The following is an 8,470-nucleotide window of genomic DNA, read 5'->3' as shown; positions in this document are numbered from 1 at the left end:
CACACACACACACACACACACACACACACACACGGCATCAGCTGCAAGAAGCACCCTGGCTACAATAATATTTAACTGTTCTGGAGAAACAAGAAATGCAAATCAGGGGGCTGGTGAGATGGCTCAGTGGGTAAGGGCACCCGACTGCTCTTCCGAAGGTCCGAAGTTCAAATCCCAGCAACCACATGGTGGCTCACAACCACCCGTAATGAGATCTGATGCCGTCTTCTGGTGTATCTGAAGACAACTACAGTGTACTTACATATAATAAATAAATAAATCTTAAAAAAAAGAAATGCAAATCATTGAAAAACTGCATCATCTCAATGCATTCAGATTTTTTTTTAAATGGTGAAATATGAAAATAAAAGATATGTAACTTAGAAGGAGGAAAATTCTTTTTTTTTAATTTTAAATTATGTGTGTGTGTGTATGACATATGAGTGCACAAGCTCTCAGAGGCCAGAGATGTCATCACCCTGGAGCTTGTGTTATAGGTGGTGGTGAACCTGATGTGGGTGCTGAGAATCAACCTTGGGTCCTCCGGAGAAACACAAAGTTCTCTTAACTGCTGAGCCATCTCTCTAGTCCGACTGAGGAGAACCCTCGTGGGTAATTTTCATCCTCTGAATGCCTTTGGGATAAATAACTGCAGTCCCAGAAAAAGTGTGTGTGACTCTTGGCCTTGGCTTTGTGCTCCCCTCATGCAGGCTGGGGTCCTGCTTGTTAGGAGTTATTTCTGGGTTTTTCCCACCTGAAACCCTTTTCTGGTCGCCTAAAATGTTCAGGGGCTCTGTTCTAGTCGGTGGGAACACTCTAGTGAAACAGGGCCATCTGAGGTACATGTGAAGGTTTGAATACCTGGGGTAAGAACTTGCTCCAGACACGGGGTTGCTGTCACCGCTGTGAGATCAGACGCTTGCTAGTATTTCCTCATGGAAGGAGTCAAAGGTCATCAGACTCTCACCTGAGACCCACTACTCACATCCTCCTGCACCCAACCCCCAGCCCAGCTGCACACGGTGATGCTACGGTATAGAGGAGGGACATAGCGGGATTGGTGATGCGGCTGACTTTGGAATTGTTCATACTGCTGTAAGCAATCTCTCACTGTGCTCCTGTAAGCACAATTAACGCACTGTTTCCCAAGGTTGGAATTTTCTTTTATTCTTTACAACATTTGTTTATATGTGTATGTGCGTGCTTGTCCATGTGTGTGTATATGTGGGAGAAAGGCCTATTTTCATGACACTCTTTCCAGGTCAAAGGACCATTTTCAGGACTCAGGTCGTGTCTTCCACACAGTGGGTTCTGGGGATTGAACTCCGGTCATCAGGCTTGGCAGCAAGCACCTTGATTTACACACTGAGCCACCTCCCTGGCCCAGAACTGCTTCTTTGCTCTCTCACTGATGCCCTATTTGGAGTAATTGGACATGAGTTCATGTCTCCTCAAGAAAAGTTAGGCAACAGAACTCTTTTGTTTTTTAAAGTAATTAATTTATTTTATGTGCACTGGTGTTTTGTTCGCACGTGTGTCTATATGAGGGTGTCAGGTGTTAGAGCTGCCAGTTGTAAGCTGCCATGTCGCTGCTGGGTATTGAACCCAAGTCCTCTGGAAGTACAGCCGGTGCTCAGCTGCGGAGCCACCTCCCCAGTGCCACCAGAACTCTTCAGAACAGCCTCATGGCACACCACACGTGCTCATTCAATCCTTGGCACGGGCTGCTTCACCTTCGCTTACAGGTGATGATTTTACAGAACTCCTCCAGGCCGTTTTTGCCAACACTGGTTTTCTGGAACTGGGCATAATGTGACCCTAGCTCACTGCTGTGCTATATTTTCTTGTTAATCACTTTGTCACCTGTCACCTCTCTCTCTCTCTCTCTCTTTTAAAAACAACCACACATTTTATTGTCACAGATCTTCTCAGGAACCAAAGGATAAAAATGGGTCCCCTTGGTCTTGCTCTCTACCCTGGCTTCCTAGGGACAGAAACTATTCAGATATTTTTGGTTCCACAAGAACAATTTGATTTTTAATACTTTTATATTTCTGCTCTCCCTCTATAACTAAGATCAACTTCAAATGACTCCATGACCTTGTGAGATGTTCTAATGGATGGAAAGTTGTAGAGAGATTATTATAAATAAACATCTTTTAAAAAATATTTATTTTTGAGATGGAATCTCTTGTAGCACAGGCTGATCTTGAATGAGCTATGTAGCCAAGGATGACCTAAAGTTCTGATTCTCCTTCATCTAACTCCCAAGTGTTACCTAGTTTTATGCTTGACTTGGGACCTAAAACCTAAGGATCAATGCTGAGTAGAGCTCTACTAAGGAGCTACATCCCTTGCCAAATAAAGGCCTATTTCAATGCATTCCAACGTCCCAAATGTATCCTCAGCAAGGACAAACACGTCACCAGGGTGATATACTCATACCTGTCTGTAACCCCTAAGGACAGGCCCTGGTGGTCACATGTCTAAAGAGGACAAGCCGTTCCTGGGCTCTGTCTGACCACCTCGGTTGCCCTTGAGCCCCTGCTGGCTGGCGGGGTTGAGAGACAGGTGGCTATGAGGCCATCTGCTAACTCAGCAGTGGGCATGCCATGCCTGTGTGTGGAGCTGCTGGGGGCTTTAATGAATCTGTTCGTGAGGAGAGAGGCAGAGCATGAGGCCAGTGACAGGGAGATCTGAGTTGGCTTCTTGAAGGCTAACTGGAATTTACCAGGTGGACAGAGGACATTCATGATACCGTAAAACTTAAAGACACAGAAGCCATAGTATATAGCAGACAGTGTGGGGAAAGAGAGAAAGACAGAGAGACAGACATGGGGGTAGGGAAGGGAAGCAACTTCTCCCATGCTTCTCTTTCACCCCATAAGTACCACCCCACCCTTCAGTGAACTCCTGCCTTAAGCTTCTTCTATGAGAAAAGTTATCTTTGAATCTGTTCATCCCAAACCGGTCCCAGGCTTGGCTTCCAGAGGGACAGTCACTCGATCCAGCCCAAGACTGGCAAGGGCCACCGCGCAGGGAGCAGCTGTGAGGGTGGTGTTGACTCCAGATGGAAAGCCTTTGGAGAATTCTGAGGTGACATCACAGCACCTGACACTGCACAGGCTGTGCCGTGCTTCCCAGCAGTCGCCTGAAGCCACCCCTCCCCCTCCTTAAGCCAGCCCAGATCAAGGGCCTTGGCTTGCTGAGGTGGGGGCTGGGTGGGAATAGTATCTACAATCAAGGGGTGGTCGCAATAGAGGCCTTCTAGGCACCCAGACTGGCTCTGAGGACAAGCTGGATGTGAACAAGTGTCCTTCATCTGTTCCCAAGGACCGGAGCCCAGCCTGTCATCGATGCTGCTAGCTGGAAGAGAGACTCTGTATGGCTGCTCGGTGTTCTCCAACTCAGCCCAGAGTCTTGTCATCTCTCCTCTCTCAGCCAGGCCTCCGTTTCCAAAGGGCTGCTGCCACTCTGCCATGTGGCTTTCTGCACTTCAACCCCAGGCCTGCTAAGCCCTGTTGAGCCAGGTGAAGAGCTGGGGCCGCCCCAAACCTAGGCCGGAGGATGAAAGGGGAACCCCATCACAGCTGACATGGTCCCCCTGGACTCCAGCCCAGGGCTTGGCTTCAAGGCACCATCTGTCACTGTGAGAGCTGATCAGGGACAGAAGGCTGGCAGAGAGGGGGGGTGGTGGTTAGGAGGGCAAGTCATGGTGGCCTGCACTGTGGTTTGTGGGATGACCCTCTTTGCCTATCTCCTGCCACCTGGGCACCTTGGAACTGAAGGATAATAGCAGTGGTCAGCTTCCAGCTCAGGCTGGTGTCAGCTGCCCAGATATTTAAGAGAGTTCTCTTCTGAGGAAGCCAGAGGACACAGCCAGATGGTCTTCAGCCGAGGGTAGCAGCCAGTTCCAGGCATCTCCACAGTCACCACAGAGCCATAGGCATGGTTGGGCACTGGCATCAGCCACAGGACAGGCTGCCTTGGGTTAGCACTTTGGCTGGCTCTCTGTTCCCTCCCAGGGAAGAGGGCACCGTCAGGGCACATAGCTGAATCTGGTCTGGGACTCCTGTAGGTGGAGACACATCTCTGGCAGGGCAGAGTCCTTGGGACAGGGACATGTGCATACAGGCTGGAGAGCAGAAGGCCTACCTGTGTCCTCAGAAGACCAGTCTTGCCACCTGCCACTTTAGCAAGGGGTCAGGGAGCTGCAGAGTAGACAGAAGTAAGAGGTGGGGGAATCTGAGAATCAGGAGGAGAAGGAAGAAGAGGAAGGAGTGGAGAGGAAACCAGACAACAGAAGAGGAGAGAGAAGGAGGAGCAGAACTGGAAGATAGGGTTGGGTTACAGTTAACTCCAGACCCCAAGATAAGATTTATTTTATGGATGTGAGTACACTGTTGCTCTCTTCAGACACACCAGAAGAGGTCACCAGATTGCATTACAGATGGTTGTGAGCCACCTCGTGGTTGCTGGGACTTGAACTCAGGATCTCTGGAAGAGCAGCCAGTGCTCTTAACCGCTGAGCCATCTCTCCAGCCCTTCTTTTGTTTCTTTTGGCGGTGTGGCCCCTAACTAGACTAGAACTCACTTTGTAGACCTGGCTGGCCTTTAACTCATGGAGATCTGCCTGCCTCTCCTCTGTCTCCTCGGTACTGGCATGAAAAGCATTTGCTACCATGCTCAGACCCTATTTTAAGCAGCTGGCTAGAGAAAGGCAGGGTACAATCCTAACTATAAGGACCCACGTGTGAGCTAACACCCAACTGCCTTAGCCTCATCACTGGGCAGAATATTTCTTACTGTAGCAAAGGGGCCTGGGCAATGTAATCTTTTCTTCTGGACATTCACAGATCCAGAATAAAAACCTCAATGAAAAAGAAGAGAACAAAACTGGGACGAAGGAGAGCTCTTAGGAAGCAAGGACAACCAAGCAGCCTTGTCAGACCTGACCATCAGCCCTCCCGACTCTCACTCAAGGATGACTAAGGCCCAGGGGTCTGTCATGGATAAAATCTTTGGAGTCTGGATCTTTCCCATTATCCACAGATTGTTAAACCTGCTATGTACTCCTAGAAGTGGGCTGTGAGCTCTTTTGGGTGAGTTTTTTTCCAGGAAAGGTCTATGTCTAACACTAAGAGGGAAGACCAAACGAAGCAGCTGGGGAGATGGTTCAGTCAGTAAAATGCTTACTGTGTTAATACGGAGACCTGCCTTTTATGCTCAACACCCATGTAAAAGGCCAGGTATGGCTGTATACCCAGTGCTGGTGAGGTAGAAAGCTCTACTGGCAGCTGGGTTAACCAAAGCAGCAAGCTCCAAGTTCAGTGGTAGACTTTACCTTTAAAAATATGACAGAGAGGAGAGAGCAAGATGACTCAGCAGGTAAAGGTGACTGCTGACCTGATGGCCTGGTGCTGTCCTTGTGACACACAGGATAGCAGGTAACTATCAACGCCTGAGAGCTGTCCTCATGAGCACAGTGCTATGTGCATACAGGTAACACACACACACACACACACACACACACACACACACACACACACTCACTCACACTCAGGAACTAGCACACACATAGATATACAAATAAACTATGTAAGTAAAATGAAAATAAAGAAGACTGAGGTCAAGGTCTGTCTCTTAGGCCGAGGAAGGGCTCCTGAGCACAGCTAGGGTGTGATGTCAATAGGATTATGTATTTTTGGCATCGAAGCAAGAACCTTGGGGGGCTTTCTTCGAGGTAGTGGAGGTGCACGCACCATACAGGACTGTTTCATGCAGCAATTAGACTGCGGTTGGCTTCACATTATAGAAAACCCAACCAGAATAGTCAGCGGGAGCGGCTGCTTTCTCTGAAAGCAACGAGCCCCAGGATGAGGTTCAGGACTGGCTGCTCCAGTTAGCTCCTGGGTGCGTGGGCTCCTGTTCCACCTCCCTGGATTCTCAGTGCTTCCCTTTAGATGTAAGGTGGAAGTCAGACCACCAAGGACGATGCCTTTCCAAAGCTGCTTCCATTTTCTTCTTCTTTTATTTTTCTTTTTAATTTTTGTGTCCTCTATCAGAATGTGTGTATGTGTAGGGTGCATGCAATGGCATGTGTTGGGGGTTGCATGCAATGGCATGTGTTGGGTGCATGCAATGGCATGTGTTGGGGGTTGCATGCAATGGCATGAGTGTGTGTGGTGGTGGTGGGGTCAGAAGATAACCTTTGAGAACTGATTCTCTTCTCTCATCCTGGATCCCAGAGATTAAACTCAGGTTGCCAAGCTTGTACAGCAAGCCCCTTTGCCCGAGAAGCCATCTCAGCAGCCCTTCAGATCCCAATGTTGTGAGTGCATGTGTACACGAATGTGTTCCCGTACATGGGATGCTTGCACGTGTGTGTGCTCGTTCACAGAGAAGCTTAGCATCACGAGTCTTCAATCACTCTCCACCTTAGTTTTTAGTTTTAATTTGTTTAATTTTATTATGTGTATGAGTGTTTTGCCTGCATGTATGTCTGTCCACTACACGTATGCCTGGTCTGCTCAGAGAAGGGGATGTCCGATCACCTGACCTTGAGTTACAAATGGTTTTGAGCTGCTAAGTGGGAGGTAGGAATTGAACACAGGTTCCCAGTGCTTTTAACTGCTGAGCCATCTCTCCAGTGCCTCTACCCAGTTTTTTTAGATTGGGCTTTTTATCACATCTAGAACTTGCAAATTAAGCTAGCTTGGCTGGCCAGCAAGCACCTCCTGCCCCTTCCACTTCAGTGCTGAGACTACAGTGCACACCACCACGCTTAGATTTTAGGGGAACTGAACTCAGGGCCTCATGCTTGAATGGCAAACAGTTTACCAACTATGCCAACTTACAGTTTTCTTTATGTTTTTGGGCAGAAGAATCCTGCTTCTTCTGCCTTGAATGCTATTACCTGCTGCCACATCTGCCCCAAATTGCTTTCAAAGGAAGTATTCTCACCGGTTTTATTTTATCTGGAGAGCATTCCTCTCCCTGGACATTTCCACCAGGACTCTCCTATTTTGGCTAGATGAGATACATCTTCATCCCTAAGTCACCACAGGTAAGAATGAATGGGCCTACCCTCTCCCATGGCGTAGACGGTTTAGTTAGGTCATGAAGCATCATCCAGGACTCACTTTCTCTGAGCACATTAAGGCTGGATCATGAGCAAGGACAGATTCCGTTATCAAAGAACCAGAGAACAATGGCTGTTGGCTTGGTTGAGGGCAGACATTAATAATCAATCACAGCATTTGCTCAGTCACTAGCAGTCAAATAGTTGACTCACAAAATGAAAACAGGCTGGAGATGTGCCTTACTGGTTAAGAATGCTGACTGCTTTTCCTGAGGACCTGGTTTCAATTCCCAGCACCCCTACGGTGGATCATGACTGCTTATAATCCTAGTGCAAAGGCTCTACAGTCCTTGTCTAGTCTCCCTGGGTACTAGGCATGCATAGACAGATACATGCAGGCAAAACACCCACATAGTTTAAGTAAAAATAAATAAATCTCAAGCAAAGAATCAAAATGTGTTATCTAGGCCTTAGACAGTAAATGAAGTAAAAGAAGTCATAATTCAAATATTTGAGTTTTGTTTTTACAGTGCTGAAGAGGTGAGCTCAGAGCTTTTCATATGCTGGACACGCATTCTACAACTTAATGAGCTACAACCCCAGCCCCTCCCCTTCCATTCTGAAGCAGGCTTTTACCGTGTAGCCCAGTCTGGCTTTGAACTTGCAATCATTCCATTTCCCGGGTGCTCGGATGACATGTATGTACTACCATGTTGTCATGGCACCTATAGCGCTTCACCCATTTTGTAACTTCCTCATGTGGTGCCTTGAAGTCTACAAATTCCTTGTGTTTCTTTCAGAAGGTGAATTACATCACCTGGCTCTGGTGACTCATTCCTAACTGACAGCAGCAAAGTGACAGTGTGACTTTTTTTTCTTTCTTTCTTTTTTTTTTTTTTTTTTTTGGTTTTTTGAGACAGGGTTTCTCTTTATAGCCCTGGCTGTCCTGGAACTCACTTTGTAGATCAAGCTGGCCTTGAACTCAGAAATCTGCCTACATCTGCCTCCGGAGTGCTGGGATTAAAGGAGTGTGCCACCATGCCCAGCTTTAGAGTGTGACTTTTAAGAGGCAAAAAAGACAACATGACTTCTTCTTCTTCTTCTTCTTCTTCTTCTTCTTCTTCTTCTTCTTCTTCTTCTTCTTCTTCCTCTTCCTCTTCCTCTTCCTCCTCCTCCTCTTCTTCCTCTTCTTCTCCTTCTTCTTCTTCTTCCTCTTCTTTTTTGTCTCAGACCATTTTCTCTGGGGGAGCCATCTACAAGGCCATCAGGTATATGTTGTCCGTAGCTCTTTAGAGTAGGACCAGGACCGTCCGCCATTTTGGAAATAGATTTTCCAGCCCAGTGAAGCCTTCAGATGACTAAAGCCCCTGCTGACATCTGGACTTCACG

At 47.5% G+C, this 8,470-nt stretch overlaps 1 long non-coding RNA gene across 1 annotated transcript; it reads left to right on the top strand.

Moving 5' to 3' along the window:
- Positions 1-3,124: 3,124 nt before the first annotated feature.
- Gm30782 lies at positions 3,125-7,956 on the top strand. The gene is made up of 3 exons (XR_377760.3): positions 3,125-3,530; positions 4,857-5,102; positions 6,882-7,956. It is a non-coding gene; the product is annotated as a predicted gene, 30782 (long non-coding RNA).
- The last annotated feature ends 514 nt before the right edge of the window (positions 7,957-8,470 follow it).

Source organism: Mus musculus, chromosome 6, assembly GCF_000001635.26.
Source record: "Mus musculus strain C57BL/6J chromosome 6, GRCm38.p6 C57BL/6J".
Lineage (NCBI taxonomy): Eukaryota > Metazoa > Chordata > Mammalia > Rodentia > Muridae > Mus > Mus musculus.
The sequence above is the reverse complement of the archived record's forward strand: the minus strand, read 5'-3'. Positions and strand labels throughout refer to the sequence as shown.